Below are 13,369 nucleotides of genomic sequence, written 5' to 3'. Positions count from 1 at the left end.
TTTCAAAACCTCAATCACAGAAGCATGGCACTTTGTGTCAACAGAACTTTGAAATTCAATTTTTCACCTTAAAATTTTTATGTTTATTTTTATGATCAGTTTTAAGATCAGTTTTGATAGCATTTTATCTTCAAATACAACCATGATGGTACTTTACAGTCTTTCTGGTTCTACTTTTGAATCATGAAGGTGTTGCAAAACAAAATAAACAGATCCATCCATCTATACATCTAGCACGCTTATCCCAAGTGGGGTCGTGAGGGGTGCTGCTGCCTATCTACAGCAGTCAATGGGCGAGAGGTGGGGTACACCCTGGACAGGTCACCAGTCCCTCGCAGGGCAACACAGAGACAAAAAAACATTCACACACACACCTAAGGAGAATTTAGAGAAGCCAATTAACCTAACAGTCATGTTTTCGGACCGTTGGAGAAAGCCGGAGTACCCGGAGAGAACCCACGCATGCTCAGGGAGAACATGCAAACTCCATGTAGAAAGACCCCGGGTCGGGAATCGAAGCCAGAACCTTCTTGCTGCAAGACAGCTGTGCTACCCACTGCGCCACTAAGCTGCCCATAACAGATCTATAAAGGGAAAATACTTTTTTTGTTTTGTTCTTTTTTATAGAATTGCATATAAAGCATATATATAGCATGTCACGGACAGATTAACTATTGGTTTTGATATTGAAATATATGATTTCATTGTTGACATCTAATTTGCCCTTTTGCAAGTTTGAATATTGCATGACTGTAACAACACCTTTGAGTGCTACACAAAAACCCTGTTATAGATCTTCATAATCTGGTTTAGATGACATGAGAAAGAGACTTGTGAGGAGAACAAAGACAGATTAGAATGGCATGATTTGCAGCAGATATTCAGCACTCATTAAAAGATAAAGACGTTCATGGCAGGGTCAACTTATGAGCTGGAACTAAAAGGATTTCAAGTCTCATATATATCAGGGTAGGACCTACAAAGTGCTACACTAGGTTCTCACTACCACACTAGCAAATGTAGTACCAATGGACTTTCCATGCGGCTTATGTCTGCCTCTGAAATGTAGCGCTGGACTTCAACAGTGGCATCTGCAGTCACATTTCATGATTTTCTGGCCTGCATCACACTTGCATCTAAAGGATACCACAGTATGTTACCTAAGAGAGAAAAGCAGATGTTAGCAAGAGTAATATGTAAAAGAAATAACTTGTCACAAAATAAATAACCACCTCCAGTGGTATCATGAGAAGTGGAAGGCTTGGGTGTTTCATTAAAGCTCTGTCAGGAATGCATCATTGTGGTACATTCAGAGGTCAGTCTCTCAATTGCCTAGGTGGCTTTGGTTTGGCTGAAAAAAAGGATCATTTTGAATCTGGGATCAAGGAGGGTAGCTAGAGCTAGGATGCTCATAGTTTGCATCCAAGGAAGCCTGTCCCATAGTTGTTTGATGAGGTGGTCTCCAACTTCGAGGGAAGCTGGTGCTGCTGGCTTTGTCATCTCCTCCTGAAGGGTCTGCTCCAACATCTTCATGAGGAGAATGACTTTGGAGGCAGAAACAGTCTCCTCAGCAGACAGCTCAACAGTATCAACATAGAATGGATGCAGCAAAGAAAGGCACCCTCTAACAATGTTGAACTCCTCTGATGTTAGAAGTGGAATGTCAGTTTGCAGACCAGCTAATGCTGCTCCAGCTGGCTCCCTTATCTCAATCAGATGCTGCAGCATTAAGTACAGTATGTGCTATTCCATTTGGTTTCCACCTCTTGCATCAGCTTCTGTTCTTGTAGCCCAAGATGACTCTGTACTTGTGAAAGCGTCTCCTTGTAAATACACAGATAAAAAGACAATTAAATCACTGTAGCAATAACATAAAACAATTAGATTTATAATCAACTGTATTAATGGGAAGAGCATACCTTAGCAGTGGTGCTGCCTTTAAAGTAGCCAATCAATTTCCATGCTTTGGCCCTGATAAGGCACAGGGTGCTGGTCAAGTGACTTCTTCACCACCAGATTCATCGTGTGGGGGATACAAATACGATGCCGAAGCTTCAACTCTATCACACAGGCAACCATATTAGTCACCAAGGCAAGTCACCTTGTTAGTTATCCCCCACTCCTCCATCATGGATCTTTTCACATGAGCTTTATTTTCAACCATGTGTGACTGGAGGAATGACTGCACATCCAGCAGCACTGCATTGAGCCTCGTTTGGTCATCCAGGAAATGGCATGTTACAGCCAGGTAGGCATCCGTGTAGATGGATATCCATCTATCAGATTTCTCAAACTTTAGCCTTAGCCTTCTCCTTAGAAGACTCAAATGTTTCTTTCACCATGGTCTTTAGAGCCTAAAGTAAAAAACATAGAGTCATGAGGCAAACAAAGTACGCTTACATTTAATGAATGCATCCATATATGCCTGCCGAGTTGGAAGAACATAATGAGGATCCAATTTGGCCACAAATGCCCTGAATCCATCCCCATCCACAATGATGAAGGGTTGGGTGTCCTTCACTACAAGGCCGACCAGGAGCTCATTCAGCTCTTGCTTACTGGTGACTGGTTACAAAGAAATAAATACAGTGTCCATTACCTGTTTGGATTATTCATTTACTAAAGAACTAAAGAAAAATGGTGGTTGTATATGTATACTATTCTAATAACTTACCATTGCTTTGCGTGGGTTCAGTTGCCTCTTTAGGTGTTGTTATTGTAACCCAACTCTTTGGAACACAATAAACACTACACCTATAAATACATTAGGAGTCAATGACAATAAACAGCAGTTGGAAAAAAAATCTAATGAATCTTAAACAGTTTAGATTCAATATGTTTATCTTATCTGAGTGGGAGAAATCAGGTCAAAATGCTTCCACATGGGTGACATTCTCCTCTTTTTAGCTGGCTCCACACCTATCCTCTCCACTATCTCCAAACACCCTCTAAACTCTAGACACTCTCTAAACTTCCCTCTCCAAACTCTCTCTAAACTCTCTCTAAACACTGTCTAAACTCTCCCAAAACTTTTTTCAAATTATCTCTAAACTCTCTCCAAACTATCTCAAAAGTCTCTCAAAACTCTCTCTAAACTCTATCCAAACTCTATCAAAAAACTCAACTGACCGTATATCTCCCACAAACTCCCAACCCTTGACTAAGCAGTGAGGCTGTTTAAATGCCTGTCGAAATTCTTGCACGGTCAGAACTACTTCCTGAAACGGTCATATGGTATCAGGGTAGAGAGGCTTCGGACGTCAACAGTTTTGGCCCCTCCCCTAAATGAATCACGACTCGACCAACGCATCAGGGAAACGCCCCCTCCATTTCTTGATACACACATGGAAGCCTTGGCTCATCTCATAACATCACTACTCGTGACAATGAGGATCTTCCTTGTGAAGACCTTTTTCTGGTTTGGACATTTGGACCTGGTCAGCCAAACATCAAAATTAATCAGCAGTCCAAAAGAAAGATGGAGACGGTACACTCTGTCTTTCGCCATGGCCCTGGTTTAGCTACAAGGCTTGGCTGACTACATGCAGCAAGGCTGATGCTTTATTCTGCTGCCTTGACTGCTTGCTTCCTTTTTCAAATGTCAGGATCTGACCCAGTATGGATAAAGACAGGTAGGACTGATTTAAAGCACTTTTTAGAAAAGGCAAAGAAGAATGAAGAATCTGGGAATCACAAAGAAAATTATATAGTTTACTTTTTCTGGATGTTTTTTTATATGCATAGTTGCTCTTAAATAAACACATTCTCAGAAAATAGTTTTTATATATTACAAAAAAATATAAAGCTGACTAATAACTTTTCCATTATTAGATTGGTACATTATTTTTTTTATGTTTTCGACTCAATATTGGACCATGTGAAACACAGATTTGTCTTCACAAAGCCTCAGAAGAGCAAGATTTATGTACAAAAAATAAACCTGTATATGAAATTATGTTTTGCTTTTATAAAGTGTGTTTATATTGTTTTTTGTTGTTGTCATTCATCTAAATATAGTAATGTAATATCTTCAGTATACTATTGATTGGTTTTTGGTATACATCTATTTTCAATTTATAGCCCCCCCTGGAGTAAACTCCACCAGCTGCTACTGCTATAAATAATAAAAATTGGACTGCAACATGTATAGAAAGCCATAACTGCCACAAATTCAAGTCATTGAAAATAAACTACAGTATTTCCAAGTGGGGAAAAAAAAATTAAGATAAAAATTTCTCAGAGACTTGGGTTGATTGAAGTAAATTAATGTAACCATCTTTATCCTAAGTAAATGATCATTGTATCGTATTACTTAATTGGTACTTTAAATGACATATTTCACTTCATGACCATGTGCTGAAGACATCATGATTTCTTTTTATTCTTCTGTCTTAACAATCAATTTCTTTTTGCTAAAATAATTTTAATCATAATAATTACAGCTTTTGAGATAGTCGATAGTGACTGTCCTGATGAGCTTTAGCAAGTGGAGAAAAAGCAGCTATTTAAAGGGACACTGTCTAAGCCATGACCAGTAGTGGAGTAGGTAGAAAAATAGTAGAGCAAAGGCCTTAGCTCCGTGACTTTAGAAGATCCTGTGGCCTTAAAGTGATACGTTCTTCCAGGTCACATGACCTGTCCAACGACGGTGCATCTTCTCCCATTTTACACAGGTATTTCAAAAGGGGAGCTCCACTTGTAGTATTTATAGTGTCAAGTGGTGTATATTGGCCTGAAGAATCATTAAAAAATAACTCATATGTGTCAACTCGTTAGGTCACAAAGTTTGTGAGTCTTCAAAATTTGTTTTTTTTTTACTCAAAATGTAATTAAATGTTTGATTTAATAAAGGGAGTAAAGATTTAAAGTAAAGAATGTTACTTCTTTTCAGCTCTAAGTTTTCATTATCTTGTAGTTTTTTATAGAAACGTGGACTCTGTGGTTAGTTCAAGAAAGAATTGAAGTGTGTCTCACTGGTCTCGGCCAGCATTGGTATAAGTCTCAAATGAATGAAAGAACCAACGATCAACATAATCTGATTATAGCTCAAAACCATATTTATGTTGTTTTATCTGAAATAAATACTCCCTTTTTTCTCTTTTGCTCACATACCTCGTGTACTGGCATGGATGCAAGCCCACTGACACTGATATCGACAGGACCCAGAATTTGATGTCATATAATGTCTGAATATATATGAAGTCTTTTCTAAAGCCAGCACCTAAACATCTGTCTCAAACAAGATAGACTTATCTAATCATTCTCATCCCAAGGTTTGTTTTTTTCAGTCCATTCACCATAAAATTCATTAATTGTAAAAGAATACATTATATTGTTTTATGATTAATGGGGACTAGATTTGGGATTAGTAAGGCCCAATTCAAGCCTTCATGTGTCTCATTTGAAATTACAACAGCATAGAAACCCATTCCCTTTCAGTTAATAATTTATTCCACTGATTACATTGTTCATCCTGTTGAATTTACTGCAAACACGTCCCATAGTATTATTACTTTTATTTTGCAATAGCAGCAAAGCTTTCAGCAGGACAAACTGCCAGGCCTCCAGGATATGGATCGCTCTCACCGGAGTACACCATAGGCTGCTCCATAAATGGTAAGAAAACCCACAACCCTGCTTCTCCACCACAGTGAATGCTTAGTTTTATCACATATGTTAAATGTCTATTCCAAAAAACATTAATTTTTTTAATATATTGTGAATGTGTGTAGACTGCAGTCTGCCTGACTTGAATACATATTTTTTTTTATTGTTTGTCAGGATCCAATGGACCTGATAATATTTTATTTTGATTCGTGTAATTTCAGTTTTTTTTTTTTTCCAGTCATTTTAAAATGAGCAAAATATTGACATAGTTTTGTGCAAGCAGCTACTGCAATCTCCTTGGTAGCATAATGTTTGTCCACACTTAGCTGACAGTTATTCTGATGGTTACACTCACCTGATTTTCATATGTCGGAAGTATTTAAGAGTATGGCTGTCATTGTTATTTTTTGGATTCTACTGCTGCTCTTATTTTGCTTTTTGCTTTTAGTTTCCTTAGTTTCCTTTTGGGTTTCTATAAGGTAAAACTTAGTTTTTCATTAAAAATGCAACAAGATCCTCCCAAATTCCTGTCTGCATTTTGACCCCATTAGATCAATTTCTTTATGGTCAAGCCAATATATATATATATATATATATATATATATATATATATATATATATATTTTTTTTTTTGTAAATTTGACTGCAGAGCCATTTATAGAAAGGTATAAATTACTACAAAATAAAAGCGTAGTTACTTTCAACTTGATATCTACAACCAAAAAAGCCCTGTAACATTAAAATAAGCATACCTGTATTAGAATATCATAGGTAAATCAGTTTATGCTGTTTCCTAAATGGTCCAAAGTCATTTAGTAAATTCCATTGGAAAGATGTTCATCTTTCCTTATGTGAAGCTACAGCCAACAGCTTTATTTGAGCCTTTAAAACCACATATTGCAAAAACATCACAGGATAATTATCTTGTCTTTTCATTGTAAAAACATAAAATCCAGCTTCCGTTTGTTTCCAATACTGCCTTTTCAGTACCGGTACTGAAAAAGCAGGGAAGAGTATGAATCCTGAAAAAGCAGTAATGGGAAAGTTTAAAAAAATTTGTGGGATGGACTAGATTCTGGCCAAGTGGAGCAGGTGGAAATGGTGCATAATGTTAAAGTCTTGTGCCAAGATTCAAGTTTTGAGACTGTAAGGCAAAAGTCCAAGATGAGTCTGAGATATTTAATCCTCATTCTGTCTTTTGGCCAGTAACTGAAAGAAACAGACTGCTGTGTCACATTTCTGACTGATATCAATTTGTAAGAGACTGTCAGGTGGATTATACATTTTCCCACAGGTGTTAAAACCATAACACAGCGTTCATTTTCAAATTAAAGATGGACTTTTTAAAAAATGTTTTGAGTCAAGTAAACTAACAGATAATGTACTCTCTCTGTGTGTGTATATATATATATATATGTGTGTGTGTTTTTTTTCTTTGTAACGCATCTTTACTAATGACAAATGTGTGAATCACGTATTTTCGAATTGAAATATGCATTGATTTGTTCTAAGGAGATAGAAAAACTCTTAAAGAAACAGCCACTTTGAGACATGCTGGAAAAGTGCACTCGATTTGACTCTTGCCAGCCTAAACCAGCTGATCTATTCTATAAAATGTGGGTAGGACATAATATGAGTTCTCTGAGGAAAAGAGGCCATCATAAACCCCTGCTGACATGCCAAGCTATTTTTATTTCTCTCGCCAATTGCACTGCTGTTCTTCACAGCAGGAACTTCACAATCCACCATCGAAAAATAAAATATTTTAACACTGAAGATGGTGAGATAGAAGGAGAAGGTACAGATTACATGAAAATAGGTTACATGTGAGATGTAATTCGAATAGACAAGAAATGATATGTGAATTAAAAGAAACAATAATCACATAGTGAAAAGACTAACAGATAAAGGAGCAATAACATATAAAGAGAAAGGTAAAACCAACCACTACCACATTACTACCATACTACCACACTAATAATTTTTTGTATTTATTGGAATATTAAGAAAAAATAAAGGGCAACACTGAAACAGAGACTGTTTGAAATGCTGTCATTTCTGCCCAACAGGGTGAGCTGTCCCCAGGACTTAAAAGTCTCTACTTGACCAGAAGAGAGGAGGATGACGGGTAGAGGGAGGCCTCAGCTAAAAGAATGATGGGTGATGTCAGAGAGGTGCAGCCAAGCACATGGGGCTTCAGGCTCTGCTTTGAGATTTAATTCTGTCTGTGTCAGTGCTCAGCTGCTTTGCATGTGATGCTATATTTTCTTTCAAAGAATATCTGCTGTAAAACAAATGTACAATTAATAGTGCTTAACCGACTACAAAGTAATTTAAAACATATTTGCTGACCTTAACAGAGCATTATCTTTTTTTTACATTATGGTTATAGTAATAATTGCAATTATAATTGCTCCCACCACTCCCTGCATGTATCCATTTTTTTTATTTGCTGGTATAATCCTGTTAGGGCTGCAGGTGTCATGTTCCATTGTTTCTTTGCAAGACCGAAGTGCACAGAGGAACGTGAGGACAGCGTATTGACTAGAGGAATTGCATCATCATATGAACTTATAATGAGTTTTAGGACTCTACAGGCAAAGGAACTGGGTAATAAAGAGATTAACAGAGAAATACAATCCAGTAGAACGGAAGAATTCAGCAGAGGTCAAAGAGAAAACATCAACTTAAATAGTGAGGCAATAGTGGAAAATCATAAATGGACCAGAGGAGATAATTAAAGGAAATGTGAAAAGGCAGCTAAAGAAGGAGAGTCTAGTTAACAGCCAAACTAAGACATATGTATAGTGATATAAGAGAGATAATATTCAAAGGCATGAAGAACAAAAATTAAGAAGCTCAACAAAAATTTATGAATATGAAAAAATAATAACATAAATATAATAAATATAAACATAGAATGGGAAAATCTTTTACAACACAGTAAGTCAGAAATCAGAAAAGACAAAAAAAAAAACAATTACAATGAAAGAACAAAATAAAATCTATTGTCCATAATAGCCGAATTACTTAAAAAGACAGAAGTAGAGCCATCATTCCAATGCAAACACAAAGGGAAAATTTAAAGCTGCAAAAGAATATGGCAAGTTTTTCAAAGCATATAAATAGAAAGCCTGAAAAAGAATATGGATGACTGAAGGAAACCTCACATGGACTGGCCCTTATTAAACTGGAGACCTTCATGATATTTTTTCTTTATTTATTTTGTCTCAAGAGAACAGTAGACAGGATTCATAAATGAAAAAAAAAAAGAAAAACAGAACGGAGCTCGAACTTCGACACTTATATAGTCCAAAATGTTTGAGATGCATTTATTAGTAATCCTAATATTTTTATTTTTTTTGTTTGGAAAATCTGTCTATTAATTCAGCTATTTCCAATATTAGAAAAGTAAAATACTGTCAAAAATAGTATATCTGTATTATATATTGAATTATATAATTTGTAAATAATTTTAGACCCTTGTGACAAGGTGGAAACAATACCTCCCAAATATCAAAGATTTAGATTTTTTTGTTAGAAAAAAATGTTTTACCATTAAGCTGTTTATTTCAAATTTGATTGAAAAAATGTTTTAAATTCTCTATTGTGTCTTAACAACAACACACCATATACAATTATTAATTAGATGCTTCTCATTCTAAGCACACCCGTAAAAGGGACAAAGCAGTTATTTTACTTTCTACCTAATTGGTCATTTGGCTATAACATTTACGAATGAATAGATCTATAGATAGATGAATAAATACAATTTTATTATGAGTCCCCATTTTATTACTTCTGAATAGTGCAATTTATTTTTACATGATTTGTTTTGCTTTTTTGTTTTTAGCTGGTCACATACAAAGCAGCCTTAGTATATTGCCTAGAATGTTAATGTCAGTGATGCCCATCTGGTGCACCTGTGAAGTGTAGATTGATCTATTAAGTCTATGTGGCAGGTTGTGCCTGGGAGATCAGGGGAGAAGACGCCCACACAAACAAAGCCTAAAATCCAATTGCAAAAACTCCACAAGGAATAGTCAGATGCATCAGATAAAGTTCATATATTAGTTATATGTTAACATGATCTTAAAGATCATTTCTTAGGTAATTTTTAAAAAATTACAGTTTGTGAATATAGTGCAATTGGAGAGCAGAAGCTTGTTTTAGGGGAAAAAGTTTGCATGAAGAGCTCTGACATTACCACACATAAATCAGGACATTAAAAATCTGTTTATTTGTGCTCTCTAAATACAGAAAAGCCCAGAAGTTTATTTTACTCTCTCCAAGCTGTGAAAAAAATGTCACTTGGGTGACTAAGCTATGAAGGTCATATGATGCATCATATCCTTTTTGTCACAAAGAAAGTCATTTTTGATGACCAAGTGTCTGAAACACTGTGGCATGGAAGAAGTGAGGAGTAGACTTCTGGCAGAGAAAGCCGAATGTCACTTTTAATCATAACACAATTACCCTTACAGTAGGAAACTGCAAATGAACTCTAAATGACATAGTTCAAACGCATAATAACAATGGATGTCCTTTTTTTTTTCTTTCTATTTTAACAATTACCTAAAGTATATAAAAAAACAGGGCTCTCATGTAAAAATGCAATTCTCGTTTTGACTTTACATGAATATGAAGATGAGATACGAGAGAGATATGAATCATGACATATACATATAGCTGGATCAATAATATATAGGGAGAATATATAAGCTCAGCGCTTACTTAATTATGTTTGTATTGGTTGCAGCTTTCACTGGAGCAGAGGCACCATACTGAGATGGTTCCTTTGATTCGAACTCTACTCTGACTGGACATTTAAGACTAGCAACTGGTGCATTCAGGGGTGCCGCCATGGATTGTGTTGAGAGTTGAAGCACCTGAAGCTGTTTTCTTTGCCTCCTCAAAGCTGCTCTTCTGCGGCGGAGAGGCTGGTAACCTGCGGAGCACATTTGGTTTACACGCAACAGTTTGACCAGTTCAAGGATAAGATCACTGCATGAGACAGAGACGGTCAAACAACTCCTGAACAAAACCAACTCGTTAATACTGCTATGTCCTGGACATTGTAAAATACAGCCACAGGCCACCTTCGCGTTGGAGGTTTTACAGAATACTTTCTAATAATCTGATCCGACACATCCACGCCAACCTTTGTGTGATTATAGTCGACCATGGGCTTAGGTTTGGCTTTTGGGCCGCTGAATGTACCAGCTGAGGTGTAGGCTATGCTATCCAAAACTTTAACAAAAGTTTTACTATTGTCTGATGGGTCACTGATACATTTGCATTTTCCTGTGGGTGGGTAATCATCCTCGGACTTGCTGTCAGAATCTGAGCCGCTTCCTATCCAGTCTTTCTCATCGGTCTCTCCGTCTGCGCCCGAATCGTTATCATCAATATCTTGAATAATTACTAAAGGTTGTTTTGAAGTTAGATTTCTTCCGAAAGCCATTTTTCTGTATTAGGAAAAAAACATTCCAGGTAGAATGTTGGTTACTAGGCAACAGTATGAACGAACGTCAGTCAACCATGGGAAGAATTTACAATGCAACTTTGTATCAACCCCCCAGACCACCCAGTTCTTCTAGTTCAAGCCTACTCTTTGGGCCAAGATCTAGAACCAAATAATCAGAAGCAGCATTTAGTTTCTATGCTCCACTTATCTGGAATAAATTACCATAAGACTGTAAAAGTGCTGAAAGCCTAAGTTCTTTCAAGTCAAAGTTAAAAACCCATTTGTTTAGAGCTCCCTTTCACTGTTGAAGTTAAACTGTTAACTACAGTATTTGAGTGTTGTCCAGATTTTCTGTTTGTTTTACTACTTGCTTTTATCATGCTTTAATTATTGATGATTATTATTATTATTATTATTTATAAATTTTTATTATTGTTATTTATTGTTTAATTTATGTAAAGCACTTTGAATAGTCCTTTTACTGAATTGTGATATGTAAATACATTTACCTGGCCTAGGTCTACCATTTTTTGAAAGCATTTAAACAAACCTGACTTTCATAGGAACTATATTTTGCATTAAAAATGTTGTGCCATATGCCGTGATTATGGTTTTTGGACATCATGTCATATTTCATCTTGACATGAGGTGTCACAGAGGTGTCACCAACCACCCCCCTCTGTGTGAGGACATACAAAATCACAGAGCTGCAGTTGGTCAGCTCTAGGTTCAGCAACAGTACGTGTTCAAAGAATGAGGTCAACTGTCTACCTGAATATACTGAATGACCAGGTTATTCCATCAATGGACTTTTTCTTCCCTGATGGCACAGGCATATTCCAAGATGACAATGCCAGGATTCATCGGGCTCAAATTGTAAAAGACTGGTTCAGGGAGCATGACACATCATTTTCACACATGGATTGGCCACCACAGAGTCCAGACCTCAACCCCATTGAGAATCTTTGGGATGTGCAAGAGAGGGCTTTGGGCAGCGGTCAGACTCTACCATCATCATTGCAAGATCTTCGTGAAAAATTAATGCAAAACTGGATGGAAATAAATCTTTTGACATTGCAGAAGCTTATCAAAACAATGCCACAGCGGACCAACAAAGTATTAGAGTGAATTACCTTTTTTTTTAGGTGGCGACTTTTTTTTTGGCCAGGCAGTGTATGTAGTTTGAAATTAGCTTTTTTCTCCAGTAACAAAATCTTGAATTTTTCTTTAGCTATTACCCTTGACAACCCTCCTAAAATATGAGTCTGCTGGCATTCTTTGTCAGTACAGTTGTTTAAAAACTGAATCACAATTCCAAAGAAATGTATATAGGTAATTATTTTATTATGAAATATATGAAATCGCAAATGTATAATACATTTTAACTGCTTATATTATAAAAAATCTTCCACATTCTACATTTAAGTAAAGTATCTGATTATTAAATACTAAATGTGTGGCATGTACTAAATATAGCAGAAAATAATAATTGAGAACAAGTTTATTAAATAAAGTTCCATTTATGCAACAAAATTTTAACCAAGGAATGATACGCTCTACAGCTTTTCACTGAAAAGAGAATTTAAATTTGAGTTGTCCTGAGTCTGGCTGTATCAGGCAGAATTAGTCACAAATCTGTGCTATACCGATAAAGATATTACATGTTACAAGTTATACATGTCTTGATGTCAAAAGCCCACAACGTTTAACCAGAAAGCTAATCCCATGGTCCTATATAAACATCTAACATGTGGGAATGCTTATCTTCTCCCCTTTTTGGTTTTTACTATGAACCCACTGCTGTCAGTAGCTTTATATTCCTTTGTCTGAAGTTTCTAAATATATCACATTCTGCAGCTGTTGCTGTCAGGATTGACCTGAAAACAGGCAAAAAGGGAGGTCTGACACGTGGTTTATATATAACAGGCTTTCCTGCCAAATCTGTCTCTGCGTTTGCCAATGGAGCAACCACGACAAATTGATCTGAGAATAAGAAACTCAGGAGTATGGCATATGTGACTGGAGTATTAAAGAAGAATGCCTCAGAAATTCAGCTTTAATTTACCCGCTGCCCTGTGACATTTTGATATGTGAGCAGTAATTGCAGCATAGATTTATTCTCGCTTTTTTATTGAACAAAGAGAAGATTGCTTGATTTGCCGAAAGGACCCCCTGACAAGATGGAAGATCTAAGTGAATGCCCAACCTAATAATTAGAAGTAGAGAGTAAATCACTTTAACCACAGAAGCTCACTGTGGCTGATTAAAAAAAAATAAAATAATAAATAAATAAAT

This window comes from Cyprinodon variegatus, unplaced genomic scaffold (assembly GCF_000732505.1).
Source record: "Cyprinodon variegatus isolate N-32 unplaced genomic scaffold, C_variegatus-1.0 Scaffold460, whole genome shotgun sequence".
NCBI lineage: Eukaryota > Metazoa > Chordata > Actinopteri > Cyprinodontiformes > Cyprinodontidae > Cyprinodon > Cyprinodon variegatus.
Note: the sequence above shows the minus strand (reverse complement) of the source record.